Here is a 16,646-nt window from a genome sequence, read left to right on the forward strand (position 1 = left end):
TAATGCCAGTGCAGTCTCTGACCCCAAGCCTACAGAGGAGCACATGCCCCCCATGTCTCCCCCAAAGCTGCATGCAATGGAGGGGAGCCGCCACCCCTACACACACTCTGGATGAACCACTCATGGCTCCATGCCACCCCAGCTGGGCAGCACCTGCTGCTGGCTCCACTCCTTCCCTCACTTTGGAGGCCTTGATCTGCCCCTCTGACCCCCCACCCTCCCCACAGAATTACCAGCCGAACACTGCTCTCCCAAGCTGCCAGGCTGCATATCAGCTATCTGATAAATATCAGCTGATATGGCTGGTTAATAATGGGTCATCGGTATCAGCCGAAAAAATCTTTATCAGTGCACCCCTAATTATTGTAATTATTATTATGACTTCTGTAGCTGTTATTATTGCTATTAATATTACTAAAGGCCAGGCAAGTTATAAGAAATGATATATGATGCAAAGAAGGAGGTACAGAAGTATCTGTTAGTCTTAAGAGCATTAAAAACCTGTTAGTTTATTTGAAAATAAATTGTTATGCTCTTACAATCTTGATAGCAAAACAATCTTTGCTCATTAGATAATCACTTGTTCTCAAATATTTTCCTCCTGTAAAACCCCATGTCAAGTTCCATACCATCAAGACACGGTTCTACAACACGCATTTGGAGTTAACATAGATCTAAATATATCTTTACAAATAAAAAGCTAGAAATATTGGAGGGAAATGATTTAATATCTTGTTAGCATTTTATTGTAATTGCATAATTTGTAGGCAAAAAAAAATATTTCTGGACATATCCAAACTTTATATGATCATCAACATTTGCCAGAGACATCTAGGAATGTTTATATGATCTGACAACATTTATGGTTAGCAGACTCAAATTTAATAGGTTATTCTGTTTTACCATCTGCCTTGATTTACACTTAAGAAATATATGGTATTTGTTAAGTCCAAAGTATTTTACATGACTGCACTATACCAAAATTGGTGAGATCATTTTAGCTTGAAAAGATGGATTTGTTCCATTCCATAATACATTCTTTTGGTTAATGAGACAATACATTATCTCAAAGGGTGGGCCGGTTCTTTCAGTGGAGTCATGCTTAGGTACATGGAGCAGAGCTTATTATCTATTCCTCTGGGTGATGAGTTTGTGTGTAAGATCAAGTGATGAGGCACCAGTTATAGTAACTGAAGAAACAGACCTTCCATGCAAAACAGATTGCTTAGTTGGGGGAGACACTTCCAGGGAGATTCAGGTAGTGGTGCCAACCAGAGGACCAGACTCTTCACACTGGTTGAAGAAAAGCTGAAATGACCTACATTGAGAGGCAAGGAGGAAAAAAACCCTTAAGAGGGAATTAAGAGACCCTGAGGAAGGGCATTCTGAGGAAAAAGAAAATTGACTAAGGATTAAACATGGAGAGAAGAGGGAGTGGATACTAATGCTGGTTAAAATTGGGGTAGGATAGGGTCGTTTTAATGTCTAACACAAACATAATGAACTCTTGAATCACATGAGGGCACCCTGAGTGCAGAAGGAAAGCCTCCACAGGAGGTTACTGCACATCTGTTTTACCAACCTATGTTGGTTCTATAAACTAGTTCACAAAAGAGGGAATTATCTGATATTAATAAAGGCCATGTGACTGTTTGAGAAGTGTGGAGAAACTGAGGCAACAGTAGGGTCTGGCATGGCATGAAAGAAATTCTTTTACAATTTAATAATCACATTTTAACTCATTTTCCCCACTCAAGGATCAGTTTTCCAATATTTTACTACAGTCATGTTATTCGCTTTAACAAAGAGAAATCCAGTACTATCCTTTTCTAATATTTTTATACCTATTTATATATTTGAACAACTGAACAGTATATTCTTCACTTTTACCTCTAGGGGCTAAAAAACATACCTTCTAGGTAGGCTCAACACCCAGCCTATGGAATTCCCCATGTGTCTGGAAATTTGGTGGCAACAGAGCAGTGGCATCAGCCTCCCACCACCAAATTTCTGGACCCACTGGGTGCCTGATCCCACTGCACAGGGCCAGAAGGGGGGTTGCACCGGGGCCCAATCCCAGAACAAAGGGGGCTGGGACAATGTGGCACCAGGCTTGTGGGACCCAATCCTGGTGAGCTGGAGGAGGAAGACGCAATGCCAGGCCTCTGGGGACCAATCATGGCATGCAGGGGCTGGAGGTGGTGGGTGCTAGGCCCCTGGGACCCAATCCTGCTGGGCAGGGGATGGAAGGGGGACAGTACTGGGTCCCCAGCATGCAGAGGTGGAATAGTGTGGTGCTGGGCCCAAGGGCTTCCTCTCCATGCTCAGGGCAGGGAGAGGGTGATGCTGAGCCCCAAAGCCTAAACCTGGCACATGGGGCTCAATCTGTCTTACAGACTGGCCCTGCTCTACTCATCTGGCCCATGGGGGCAAAAGGTTGCACATCAGTTTTCTAAGACATACACTTCTAGAGCCCAGGGTTAATCTTTCCAACAGAGCAATTTACTCTAGTTTTGTAAACCAATGTAAATTGCACTAAGATCCAGAGCAGACTAGGTTGAAGCTATGCCACAGGAGGTGCCATACCACTATGTACCTGGGGAGAAGCAGGTGACAGCCTCTCTGCCTTGAGCTAAGAGTTATCCCCAGATCAGCTAACAAGTGTAACTTATACTAGTGGAGCTTTACCCCTGACTGGTTCAACAGTAATCCTGTAATGGACTGGCGTAAGCTATTTGGTGCAACTACTCAGCTACTTAGGTTGTCTGCCTTTTTTTTTTTTTTAAACACCAGTGGAAATGTCCAGATGCTTATGTAACTAAAGCTCTAAAGTAACTAAAGCTAGAGCTAACTATCATAAGTAGTTCAATGGTCCCAATTAGCATAGTTACTCAGTGTCATGTAAACTTTACTGTATTCATCCTCATACACACCTGTGAAACAGGGTGTACTATCATTCATATCTGGCAGCTGGGAAACCAGAGTAAAAGACTTGAACCCGGTCAACACTGTTTTCAGTTATTGGTTTTGAAACAGCAGTATACGTACAGCTTAACGGCACGGAGAGCACTCCTTACACCAACATACCTTAATCACCTAAATTCCTAGAACAATAAACTATCCTGATATAAACATTTTCATGCTGGTATAATCATGTCTACATGAGGAAGCTGCATAGGATGACTGGATTTGTGTCTAAATCAAGTCACAAAAACTGCACATAAACAAGTCCTGAAGGGCTTGCCCAATGTCAAAAAGAGGTCTGTGCCAGAACAGGATGCCAAGTGCATACCCCAATCCAACACCCAAACTGCCAGACCACTTCTTGCCTGTAAAAAAAACAAACCCCAACACCACTGCCAGAAAGATTGGAGAAAAACCCACTCAAATCTCCAGTTACATCTATGAGGAGATAAATATACCCAAGCTACTGGGCAACCAGGTGGCAGGGTAATAAGTAATTTCTATAAAGCACAAGCTATTTATTTAAGGACCTGGGATTTTAATCATGTTGCCTCCCTGACTGTTCCTCAATACTGACCTAAGGGAACATGTGGCAATGTACACTTTTGTTGTTGCTGCTTACTTTAGACTCTGAATGCTTATTGCATGTGAAAACAGATGCTATTTAAAATTAGCACTTCAGAAAAAAACGATCTGGAGTGTACTAAAATAAAGAAAGTAAGTGTAAAATAATATAACATATATAACTGGGTTTAATTATAATGCTCTTCCTCCTGTGAACTGGTTTACCAACCATCTAAATCAACTTCTGTCAGAAGGGCAGGAGGGAATTAATGAAGCCCAGAAATGTTTTACAACATAACTGAGCATACTTGTAAAATACTGAAATTCTCAGCTGTTTTTAATTTGTGTGAGCACTATTTTATCTCACAGTTGGAGAAGAAAGAGAGCAAGTTTCTGGATACCACCTATCAGAAGACTCCTTCACAAGAGGGATTTGCCTGAACTGCACTACTGCTCTGCCCTGTTGGACAAGAACAGCAGCTATAGAAGTCAGTAGATTTAAACTTGCAAGCGTATTAAAGCTGAGCAGTTGCTTAAATTAAATAGGTAACAAACGTAAGATTTAGATGACAAAGCTCATTCCTGACTGTAATCAATGTTAAATAATGCATTCATGACCTGAATGTAAAATTCCACATCCTTAATATACAGTTGCCTGTTTCTTCCCCTCACAGAGTAAACATTCAATAAGTTTTCCATTTCTTTGCAAGATGGAAACTGTTATACTTCAGATACGAAGCAACAAATTAAGCATCGTTAGAAGGCACAAACATAACATCCTGGTTTTATATAGTGCCATATGCTATACTTAAACCTTCGTTAAACAGCTACATAAATTTTACTATAGTGTAAAATCCTACTTTCAGGACAGAGAAAAAGTAGCTTAGAGTGTATACCAACTTAAGACTTAATACAGTTTTCTAACAAGATAAAAATGTCCTAAAGGTAATTTGAGAAATATTTCTAGTATATTTAGCATTGTCTTCAACAGCTTTGAAGTATACATTCATACTTCTCTCCATATTTCAATTAATAACATGTCCTGTGATAAAAACCAATTATAGTTTAAAATGGTAGAACAGCTTTCTAAAAGCACTCTAGTGGTCAGCATTTATGATTTTCCTACTCACTCACTGAGTGGATAGATGACTAATTAAATGACTAATTAAAATCTGAAAAGGTAAGTAAAACTCTCTATTACTAAAGGAATGAAATAAAAAGTCAACTATGGTATTTCTAAAAATAATGCATTTCTGGAAGATCTGACTAAAGCAGAACTATTTACAGTTTTCAGGAAATAAACAATAGTTCACTTATATGCACACCAGATAAGTGAGCAATTCACTTAACTGTATAGTAGTTCCAGCCCCAATTTGTTAGAGTGCAAGCCACAGGCAACAAACTCTACTTATCCGCAAAGCAGTTAAATGTAAAAACCACTTTGTGTAGATTATCTTTCAGCCCCATTATTTAATTTTAACTTAATTCTATTCTGGGCACTTTGGGGCTGTTAATACCACTGTAATGCTAGTGATGTAAGCCAGTGATGCTCAACCCCTGGTACAGTCATCCACCATGGTGATCTTAAAAAAAGTCTTGACGCCCATCTTGCTGGCATCATTTGAATCCAGCAGTCTTTCCTGCCCATGTGCAGGGGAGCTGGACCCGATGATCTGTAACGTTCCTTCCAGCCCCTAGCAACTATGAAACCCTTTGGCTCCATAGGCCAGATGAGTGGTATGGTACCTGTTTGTGGGCCAGACTGGGCCCTGGGGCCTGGCACCACCACCCCCTTCCACCCCTTGCATGCTGAGATTGGGTCCCTGGGGGTTGGACCCACTCCCCACCCAGCCCTGTGCACTGGGATCAGGCCTTGGATCCAGCATGCAAGGCCCAGGGTTCTCCACGGGTTCAGAGATTTGGCAATAGGATATCAGTGCCACCAATCCCCTCCCCACTACCAAATTTCTGGACCTGTGGGGAGCTGGATGACACAGTGCCATGGGCCAGAGGTTGGGCACCCCTGGTGTACACAAGGCTCCTCAAGTACACAGCATCAATGCTGCTGTATTCATAGATTCATAGACATTAGGGCTGGAAGGCACCTCGGAAGATCATCGAGTCCAGCCCCCTGCCCCAGGGGCAGGAAGTCAGCAGGGATCATAGGATCCTAGCAATATAAAAATTCAATTGTCTCTTGAAGGTGTTCAAAATGAGTGCTTGAACCACCTTCGGCAGCAGTTTATTCCAAAACTTGGGGGCTTGGACAGTAAAGAAGTTCTTCCTTATGTCCAGCTTGAAACAGTCACAGAGGAGTTTGTGACTGTTTGACCTTGCCATCCCTTGGAGCGCTCTGGTGAACAGACGTTCCCCCAGATCCTGGTGAGCACCCATGATAAACTTATAGGTGGCTACCAGGTCCTCCCTGAGCCTGCACTTTTCCAGGCTTTAGAGTCCCATATTGTCCATCCCTACAAGACATTTCCTCACAACCAGAGGAGCTCAGTGTGGGGAAAACCTAGATAAACCATCTGTGCAGAGCCCAGACAGATGAGCTGTCCTAGCCTGGCCAGGTTTTCCAGCAGGGGCAAAGAACCCAGTCCTTTGCAGCAGTATGGGCTGGGGGCAACTGGCTGGGCAGCAGCTCTGCAGAAAAGGACCTGGGGGGACAGAGGACAAGAAGCTGAATAGGAGCCAGCAGTGTGCCCTTGTTGCCAAGAAGGATAACTGCATCCTGGGCTGCATTGGTAGGAGCGCGGGCAGCAGATGGAGGGCAGTGATTCTCCCCCTCTATTTGGCACTGGGGAGGCCACATCTGGAGTCCTGTGTCCAGCTGTGGGCCCCACCACTACAGGAAGAATGTAGACACATTGGGGAGAGTCCAGTGCAGGGAAGTGAAAATGGTTGGGAGGCTGGGGGACATGACTTTTGAGGAGAAGGGGAGGGAACTGGGTTGATTTAGTTTAGAAAAGAAAAGACTGAGGGGGACTGAATAGTCCCTGCAGCTCCCTGCAGGGGGGTTGCAAAGAGGATGGAGCTAGACTGTTCTCAGTGGGGGCAGATGACAGAACAAGGAGCAAGCTGCAGCAAGGGAAGCTGAGGTTGGTTATTAGGAAAAACTCTCTCCTGAGGGTGGTGGTGAAGCACTGGAACAGGTATTAACTGTCCTGACACTAACTCCCCTCATTGTTGCGACTGTGAAAAAGGGAGTTGACACCACGACACTGACAACCCTGTCTACTTAATAAGCATTAAGTTCAGGTAAGAGCATATTCTGGGTAAGTGCATAGTCTTGTTTCAGTCCTGAGGCTAGGCACTTCAGAGTACACCATAATATATTATTTAATGCTGTTTAGAAGCCAAGTTGCCAGGTAACTAACTACATTCTCAGCTTTTATTCTTGGTTCAGCACTGCAACAAGCCTGTTCAAACAAAGCATAGTGTTGACATCTTAAAATTCTACCTGCCTCATAGGAATTTTTTTTTAAACAAGAACTTCAACTCAGTCAATAGAATTTGCCTTGAAGCACTAAAAAAAAAAAAAGTTACAGTTCCATAAATGTAGAAGTAGCATTTTCAAAATGATCACGTTTAGGTCTTGAAGGTATAGAATAAATTGGAAACAAATAATTTTGAAAAGAATGAATTCAGAGAAAAAACATTTAACACTTACATTCATGTCTGAATCACTGAGCCCTGTGAACAGATGGTTTAACTACCTTAAATAGTTTTGTTGACTACAGTTAAAATATTTAAGGATATAGAGAACACTTTCAGAGGAGCTACCCAGAGACTCCCAATTTGAGAGTTTCAATTTAGCAATGTTTTTCTTGTGAGACCTATGTAATACAATCTTTACTCAATATTAAGACCTCCTGATGTAGTAGCAGATCAAACACACTATCTATATGCAATGGAGTGACAAAACAGATCCTTAAAATATGGGGCATGTCTCTAGCTACGTACATAAAGATATGGGGGGAAAAATCTTTCAGAAGTAGACAACAGCTACCTGGTGACCTACAACTCTCCAGAGCCAATGTGGATTCTGTTTTCATGAAGGGTCACAGTCTTATTTAAAGCAAAACAAGCAGTGAATATCATGTTCTAAGATGATAACATGGCATTCATGTACAGTTTCAAGATTTCTTCAGATGCTTTGATTGGTGGTTCTCAAATTGGAAAGAAGGGAGATGGCAGACAGTACGAGCTGCATAAAACTGTTCTCTAAACTGTCTAAATGGTACAACGTGACAATGTTATACACAACAACACTACTGCTCCCAAGGTATTCTCCACATTGCTGTGACCAACAAGGAAGACAAAGCTTTGAGGTCTGGCTATCATCTTCTTTTCTCCAACTCAAGAAAGCCAAGGCAAGAGGTTTGTAGAGAGGTAGAATAGAAGCAGAGCAGAAGAGTATAGATGAGAAAGCCTAGCTAAAGGGAGGAGAAAGAAGCCAGCCACCCTCCTTCACCTGCTGAGCTATCCATCTCAATTTTCCTTACAATCTCTTGGCTGGACAATCTCCTGTGAAAGCAGCACAAGATGAAGAAGTTGTTCAAGCAACTGACCGCACAGAGTTCTGGGTTCCTCCGAGAGCACAGAGACAGCTCAAGCCCATGGCCAACACTGATCTGAGAAAAGAAGTGGTGCAAAAGAAAACTAACATGAGTGGGAAAACCCTAAGGAGGCAAGAATCCTGCAGGAGACTACACCATTACACTGCACGCATTATAAACATGCTGGCCAGAACTCCATAATAAAGGCTGAGTTGAATTTTCAATTTACAAAAACTATTCAATCTCGCTGCTGTGTACAAAAAAAGAGACACCTCCTCAAAACATTTACTCTACCTACAGAAATATATTTAAGATCCAACATGAATAGTGTTCTGTCATCTAAAGCTTTAAGATACAAATCAACACCCTGTTGAACAAGGCACTAAAATTATGTAAACAATTAATATATAAATACATGAATACAATTATAGAATAGAAAGGCTCTATAGTCTATACACAATGAAAGAAAAATCCCTATCCTGAAAAGTATACAGTCTAAACAGAAAAAATGTAATATGTCTTCCTCTCTTTTTTTAAGCCAGCTTTGGTTTGGGAGTATGCTAAGCCACTGGTCTTCAACCTTTGCTGGCCCATGGGCAACATCATTAAACGAGCAACACACGATGGGCAAGGTCAGACTTATCTTCCCTGTCATGTCAACCTGGACTACTGTGGCAGTGGCCCGTTTTAACTTTTTCATCTCCTATGGCCATAAGCAATGCCAGAAGGTCCTGAAGGCAGAATATTGCTGATGGGGGGACCTCTGCCCTAAGTGAAAATTATTTTTTGGTGAAGCTTCCTTTAGTTTTTATAGCACCTGTACTGAATATGAAAAACAACGTTAAGACTCATCCCCTGCTCCAACCTTCAAATGACAGAGTTTTAGTGTTCATGTATTTTAAGTCTTAATTTTAACACAATAATTACAAAGTATTGTGAATCTTTGGCCCCGGGAAATAAGGTATTCTGAACAAACAGCATATAAGCTTCTTCACAAAGCTCTGTCAACACATCAACCTAGTTCTACACCACTTTTCTATTCTTAGCCCAGGTGCTGCCAACAGCGTTAAATATTAACTAACTGTGCAGCAATTGTAAAAGAAAAGCTAAACTGAATCCAAACTTATTTTATCTGCTTTCACGAAGGAACTCTAAAAATGAAGACTACTTCACTGAACTATATGCTACCTAACTCAAAACTTAGGGATGTTTTAGTGTTTAAAACTTTATCCAATGATCACTAAATCCAGGTGCCGTTTACTGACACGGTGCTAGTTCTTACACATGCAGTTGTAGAACGTATAAGCACAGTGTACTGCATTTAAGTAAATAACCTGAGGACTTTTTGTCTTCTCCCCTTCCAACCTTTTATTTATTTATTTTAAAGTAAAACTATGCACCTAACCAACATGCACTTACCTAAAATCAGTGTGAACAATGCTAATTAACTATAGGCACAGTTAATACTAACTTTCTTGCACCTCCTTAAAGCACATTAACTTCATTTCTTAGAATACTTTTGCCTCTAAACAGCAAACTCAAAATTGACAGGACGTAGTCATGCCGAGGCTGCTTTAGATGCCTGGAAATTGAGGGCTCCTATTCTGCCTCACAAATTACCATATTCTCTCACCTACAAAACCTCCCCCCAATAAAACACGCACCTTGTTTGTGGAAGGAAGAATGTAGAAAATATTTTTCCAGTCATAGCCAACTGTGACACAATAAGTCCTCCTGGGAACACAATATCCAGGAAATGTAGCACCAGGAAGTTGTTGGTGCCAGATGCATCACCTAAAAGGTCTCCTGGGATATCACATTTCCTGGACACTATGTTCCCACAAGGGTAGGCCCCAGACCCTGGCAAGGGCAGTAACAAGACTGTTGGTTCTTTACTTAAGTTCCTGCAAATACCCTGTTATTTCCACATCCCAGTCTTCATGAAGATGCTACCAACAGTTCACCTGCCGCTTCAGACACAAGCTACAAAGCTCAACCAATAGCTACGACTGTTGAGTGGATTAACACAGGACTCTGCCATCTTGGCAGCTGCACGGCATGCACAGTCTCTCCAGGGTTGCTTTTTTTCCAGTGAAAAAAACAGCCTCCCTGCTTAAAACATGCACCCCAATTTTGAAGGGCTGTATGCGGGGGGGCAGAATGCATCTGCATATGTGAGAAATTATAGTATGTACTTGCACAGTACACTGTGGCCCAGAGTTCCTGTGGACATAAGCAGTTTATGCACTTAACTGCAATACAGATAATCAATGTTTCATAACAATAAGCAACAGGTAAGAAATTAGGACTGGCACAATGTTATTTCACCAAAGGAATTGCTCTCTTAATCAGATATGTGGAAGTAGAGCAAAATGTATATTAAGCCAAGACAATCGGTTACAGAATGAAAGCAAGCTTGTACTTTTACACTAAAAGTCTCCTGAATATGTGCTGCTAAGCTTCTGAGCAAAAATCCTCTGAGCATAAGCATTCTTTGCCATTTCCACTCTGGATAAAAATAGCAACAACAAAAAAATACTAAAAGAGATTATGTGGTCATATTTAGAGGTAAGCATTGCTGTGTACAGCAAAAGGAAAATAGTCACTTCCAACTAACACATGCAACCTTGTTCAAAATTAATTAGAACAGTCAAATAATATTATTTGACTGAATCCTACACCGCAAGCAGATTTTATTCTAAGGCAAAGTTAAACATACAGCCCAGGGACATTGCTCCATCTGGCCTCTCGGGCTACTGGCATGGCCAAGGGAATGGCCTGCCACAGAATGTGAGGCCCTGGGGCAATCAGTAGCAGGACAGCGAGTGAGGGCTGTCAGTCCTAGTCACCTTCTCTGGTCACTTTGCCAATCTGTACTGCAATGGGGTTGGCTTGCCTCCAAGTCAGAGCTGGAGCCACTGCCACCGCCACCACATGCCCCAGTCCAGATCCAGCCCACAAAGAGCCCTGTGGTCAAGAACCAGCACAGGGTAAAAAGAAAGTTTGACAGTCATGCTCTAAGGCGTGTAAGAAGTACTGATGGTATATCATTAAGAAACAGAAAACAGTCAAAATGGGTTAGTTACAAGTGCCTTTATTAATTAATTTTAAACTGTTTAATTTGCTTCACAAACATGACAGATGCTTGTAAAAACAATTTATGAAAACAGGTAAACAAATGTACTAAAACAAGGATTACATTACATGATTTTAAATGGCTTCCAGCCTCAGCAGCACATGGTGCAGCCCCATGGCTGGGAGGTTCATCAGCTGATCAGGCTCCAAGCCACAGGAGCTTTCTACTTGTGGGATCCTGGGCTACCCCTGCTCCAGCAATATGTTGCGACAGGACCTGATGCTCATTCCCATAATTGTGCCTCCTGCCATGCACATGTAGCATGGTAGGAAGCTCATGTGAAGGGATCACGTATCAGATCACATAGTGCCATTAATTGTACATCTGCCAGAGGGATTACTAGCTTCTTTTTTTTTTTTAGGACCTCAGTTGGTAGGTCCACAGAGTCAGGGAAGAGCTAAGATGGTGACTGAATGCCGGTATTTACTGTGTCATAGTAGATAATATTTGCACTATGTTAGTTGTTTCTCATGAAACTTAAAACAGATTTTTTTTAAAGAAACCTTGAAATACAAAGCGTATAATGTTTCAGCATGTAGGTCAGCAGTAATATTTACTTTGATCCTCACACACTTAAATTCAGATCTCTATCACTTGAAATTCAGGGTATGAACAAAAATAGATTTGCAGCAGCTTGAGAAGGGGAGGAGAGGCTGCTGCTGCTCTGGACTGCCCAGCAGTTGTTAGGCTTTAACTAACACATGCATGGGGCTGCAGCCATACAATGGAGCTAAACTACCCCAAATTCAATCCTGGATGAAACAGCGTTATGGTTGACGTGGTTTTGCTATGTTTGTATCACTCTACATTCAAGCACATTCCTCTTAAAGCTGTTGCAAACCCAGGTCTATCCGTACCCTGAGAAGTAACTTCACTCTACCAGAGGGCTGCACAACTGGTGTTAAACAGCAATCACATACTAGAGAAGGGGGCGACAACCTATGAGCCATGGATGTGGGGCTTTGGCGGTGTTCAGTGCCAGGGGGTTTGACTGTGGGTACTTTCCCTGTGCCACCATGGGGTAAAGCAGCAGATTTTAGCGTCCTCTCATCCACCTGCTTCTGACCGGAGGTGGGTCATGCCGACCTGCCGCTAGAGAAGGTTGCCTACGACAAAGTGCTAGAGAAATGGGATGCTGAAGTCTAAACTGGACTCGACAAAAAAAGAGTCTTTTAGCGGCAAAAGATGTTCCAAGTGAATGGCAACATGGCCCAGCAGTTAATATTTAGATTCAGCATAGCCAGACTCTGGTAGATACTCCTAACCGCCTGCAATGACCCCGTGCTATCTGTGGCATCTTGTACTAGGCTGCTTTTTTTAGAATGACATTCTTGGCCCCAGCCAAAAAGAGTTGTTAGTTGTGTGAAAATATAAGCCAGCTGGGGAAGATGAAATCAGGGGCCCCTTTTTCCCAGCTCTCAGAACATTCCTCTAAACTATACAGTTAAATTTAGAGAGAAGAAAAGACTTTTTACCATTCTCCTTCCTTTCTCTCCCTATTCTCAGCAGTAATGTTATGTCACTACTGCTATATACAGTGAGTTAGGTTTGACGCATTTCTTTTCAGGGGCAGGATATTTAATAGAACATGTTGTGGGAGAACGTACAGATTCCAGAGTGAAATTTTTTATTTTTTTGTGAAGTGTGCCCAAAAGAAGTTGAAAGTAGGAAAATACAAAGAAAAAAAGGTAAAATAAAAATCATTTTAGAATTAATTCTTCCAGTATTAAGCCAGTTTCCATCAAATCATTGACAGCTTTCAAAGTTGACATTTCATGCATTTTCTTTTTCATTTTATTTGTAATTTTCACCCAAAAAAGATTTAAACTAAAAGTGTCTAACAACGAAGTCATAGCTATGCATTCATGACCCCACTAAGTGATCTTCATCTGCTTAACAAGTGCCTTTATAGCAAACCACTACAACTAGAGTCAGCATCTTCATAGCAGTCTCAACAGAGCAATCAGTGACTGCAGGGTTATAGAAATTAAGCTACATTTGCTATTGGAGATGTCTTCACCTGGTCCATGTGATCCTACATTGACCAAAAACAGCATCAAAACTTACTTTTTAGTTAGTGACAAGGGATCCAGTAATTATTTTTAAATAAAATTATGTCTAGGTTTTTAAAAAGAGAAACAAATGAAGTGTTCCAGCTCTGCTAGTGATGACTCATTTTGTGGGCCCTGCTACGAGGACAGCTGTATACCACCTGAGGATTCAGAAACTCAGAAAAAAAAACTTCAACTAGCTTAATCCACTAACTTTATGGCAGCTTCGTACAAAAAGACTGTGCTTACATCCAAAAGATCTCTTGGTCCAAGTTTGATTCAAGAGTCTTATGGACTAGAAAGAAACAAGGGAACTTCCCTTTCCATTTCATATGTATTTTTCTCCATCTCAGCCTCTCACCCTCCTCTAATGGTTATGGGACACAGCTGCTGGCTCCTCCCCTCCCTTTCCCTCCAGCTTAAGCAGGCTATAGCTGCGTTTCTTATTCATTGAGCTGTCAGTTCTTAAGGGCTAAGACCCAGAACCTCAAAGGCATTTAGGCATCTTTGAGACCCTGAGCCACAGGCCCTCTCTACACATTACAGGCACTGCACAATTAGCTGGTTAACTGTGCTATTCACTGAAACCAGCTACGCGTGCAAAGTACCTATCACACTATAAAAAACTCCAACCAGGTATAAAGTCAGACCTTGAAAACGTGCACTAACTTCATAGCTGGCTGCTCTTGAGCTTTAATTTGCATGTATAGCAGAGTCTCCCCGTGGCTGGGAGCCCAACAGCTGACTGGACTCCCAGCCACAAGGATGCACCATGCCCAGCCAGGGCTGGAAGTCCTGCAACCAAGGGGACTCTCAGCCCCAGCAGCTGCTGATTCTGGGTCCCAGAAGCACCCCATGGCTGCCAGGACCCGGAGTCCTGCAGCTACAATTACTGGACCCCAGCAGCACACCTCCCAGTACCAGGACCCAGCTAGGTCCTGGCAGCTGCAATCACCCAGCCCTAGGGGTGCATGAAACCACTGGGGTTGGGAGATCGCAGCTGCTATAGTCTCCAAGCCTTGAGGAGCGGTATGCAAAGTCCCCAAAGCCTGGAGTCCGAGATCTCCTGGAAGTTTCACGCACCACCCAAGACTGGGAGAATGCTGCTGCCAAGATCTGCCAGCCCAGGGGCTTCCCCCGCTCCCCGGAGCTGAGTGACTGCAGCTGCACAAGAGGTGGGGGGGAGGTCCCAGCAATGGGAACTTGCTTCTTGCCACTGCAGGGGGAGCCCCTGCACCAACAATAAGGCACAATGGGATCTAAGGCACAATGCAGGAGTGGCATGGCGGGAGGTGTTATTGTGTGGACTGTGCCTTAGATCTCACTGCACTTTTCCCTGTGTAAGTAGAGAAGCCCTAAGTTATTAATATCACAATTATTATTAAGATCTTACCAAATTCTGAACTCAATTCCAGTCTAGTCCCATGTCATGGACAAAAGCAGAGATTTTCACTGAAATAATCTATTAATCGGTTAAAAAAAAAAAAAAAAAAAAAAAAAAAAGAAGTTCTTGCCCCTCTGTTCTTCCATCAGGACAGTTTCCCTACCAGGGTAGATGGGTGCTTTTTGGACCTTACTTCACAGAGGTAAGGAACAGAGTGGTAAGCAGCACTCTCCAGAGTGTTATAGAGTTTTAGAATGCAGGTCCTAAGTAGTGAGGTTAAGCCCCCTACGCTACAAATGGAGCGGGAATTTTACATTCACAATCTGTTTAAGCTTTAACAACCAGGAGCCCCATTCAACTCCGCACCTTCGGTACCCATTCGGGAATGCACTGCGGTTACCACTGAGCAAACAGTGCGGCCAGCTCTGTTCAGCTTTTATAATGACACCTTTCAACCAAAAACATAGTAATAAACTCCATTTTGAAAAAAAAGAAAACGCACACACAACATTTTAAACAAATTTGTATAAGTACTAGAGAGATTCCTGAAGCAGCTTTTTATTTCCGCACAGATCTAGTACATCAAATTTCAGGGAATTTAGGAGCCAAGAGCTCTCAGTTCACACAGAAAGCTTTCTGTGCTGGTGCCCAAGTGTGCCTCACACCAGCATGTAGATGCACATAATAAAGAAATACAACCTTGCGTTTAAACTGCTTTATTGAGAGGAAAAGGAAGAATGTGTACACGCCCATCCAATCTAAGTTAGCGGTGCTCGACCTTTTGGCCTCGTGGGCCAGATGAGTGGCACAGGGCCTCTCTGCATGCCAGATCAGGCTCTGGGGCCTGGCAACACTCTCTTCCTGCCTACCAGGCACTGATATTGGGTCCCAGGGGCCTAGCACCAATCTTTCCCAGCCCCCCACACTAAAATTAGGCCCTGGGGCCCAGCCCCAACCCAACCTGGCCCTGCAAACTGGGACTGGGTGCCAGATCCAGCACACAGGATTTGGGGGTCTCCATGGGTCCAGAGATTTGGCACCACTCCCCCACTGCCAAATTCCAGGACCCATGGGGAGTCCCATAGGCTGAGCACCCCTGCTCTAAATCAAGCTGTCTTTAGAATAAAACAACATATCTCAGATATTTTAACTCAGTACCTCAAAATATTTCAAATCATTAGATCTAGACAGCATATTTGGTAAGTCATTACTAACCACTCCACATACAGGAAAAATGCAAGCATTAAGATACTGACATACTGCATACCACCCATGTGTGGCAGAAATGCCCCCGTCGGTGCCCCTCTCCAGAGATCTGTCTCCACCAGCCTGAGAGGCTGCTGTTGAATCCCTCAGGGCGGGGATCTCCCACCTTGTCTGCATGACAAAAGCCTGGTGCCTGAATGCTCTGGTCACCTGGGCAGGGGCGGGGGGGGGAAGGCCCGGCCCTGCGCGGGCCCAGGTAGCCAGGGATGCTTGGTAGATTGGTTGGCTTGCTGGCTCTCTCCTCATCACCGCATGCTCCAAGAGTGCCCTGCCTCCAGAGGAAACAACAACCACCTCTGGATGATGCGAGTGAGTAAGATACTAGAGATCCGATTAGATATTTAGCTTCAGTAACTCAGATGCGTGTTTAAACGGCTACCTCAGCCACCCTGGTTTGCTCTATGGGATTCCTTTGATCTTCCTGTAAGATTTCTATGATATTCCTCTACCTTTTACCCTGTTTCCGCCCTACCCCCTGTAATCAATAAAGTTCTCCTTTGTGACCGGTGTGGGAGACTTATTGAGGGGTGGGTCTAAATTATGCCTAGGAGGGCCCTTAGGTCTGCAGACTAAGGGAGACTTTCCTAATAAGCCCCTGACTTGGGGAAGTGCCCCAAGTGCTTGTATTGGGTCTAGTACCCATTGGACGATCAGGCCTGTGTTTTCCAAGGTGCGCAGAGCCAGAAGTGAGTCCAGAGCCTTGGATGGTGGCAGCGGGA

The 16,646-nt window shown here is 43.2% G+C and overlaps 1 protein-coding gene across 4 annotated transcripts in view; it reads right to left on the minus strand.

The window, feature by feature from the left end:
• HDAC4 (histone deacetylase 4) overlaps positions 1–16,646 on the minus strand; it is a 422,181-nt gene that overhangs the window by 239,283 nt on the left and 166,252 nt on the right. The window contains exon 1 of one of the 4 annotated variants that reach the window (XM_025199371.1): positions 9,755–9,832. The exons of the other annotated variants lie outside the window; for them this stretch is intronic. The gene's annotated coding sequence lies outside the window, so the exon portion shown is untranslated. Of the gene's footprint in view, positions 1–9,754; positions 9,833–16,646 lie in introns of those variants that run through there. 4 annotated transcript variants of the gene reach the window in all.

This window comes from Alligator sinensis, unplaced genomic scaffold (genome assembly GCF_000455745.1).
Source record: "Alligator sinensis unplaced genomic scaffold, ASM45574v1 scaffold233_2, whole genome shotgun sequence".
NCBI lineage: Eukaryota > Metazoa > Chordata > Crocodylia > Alligatoridae > Alligator > Alligator sinensis.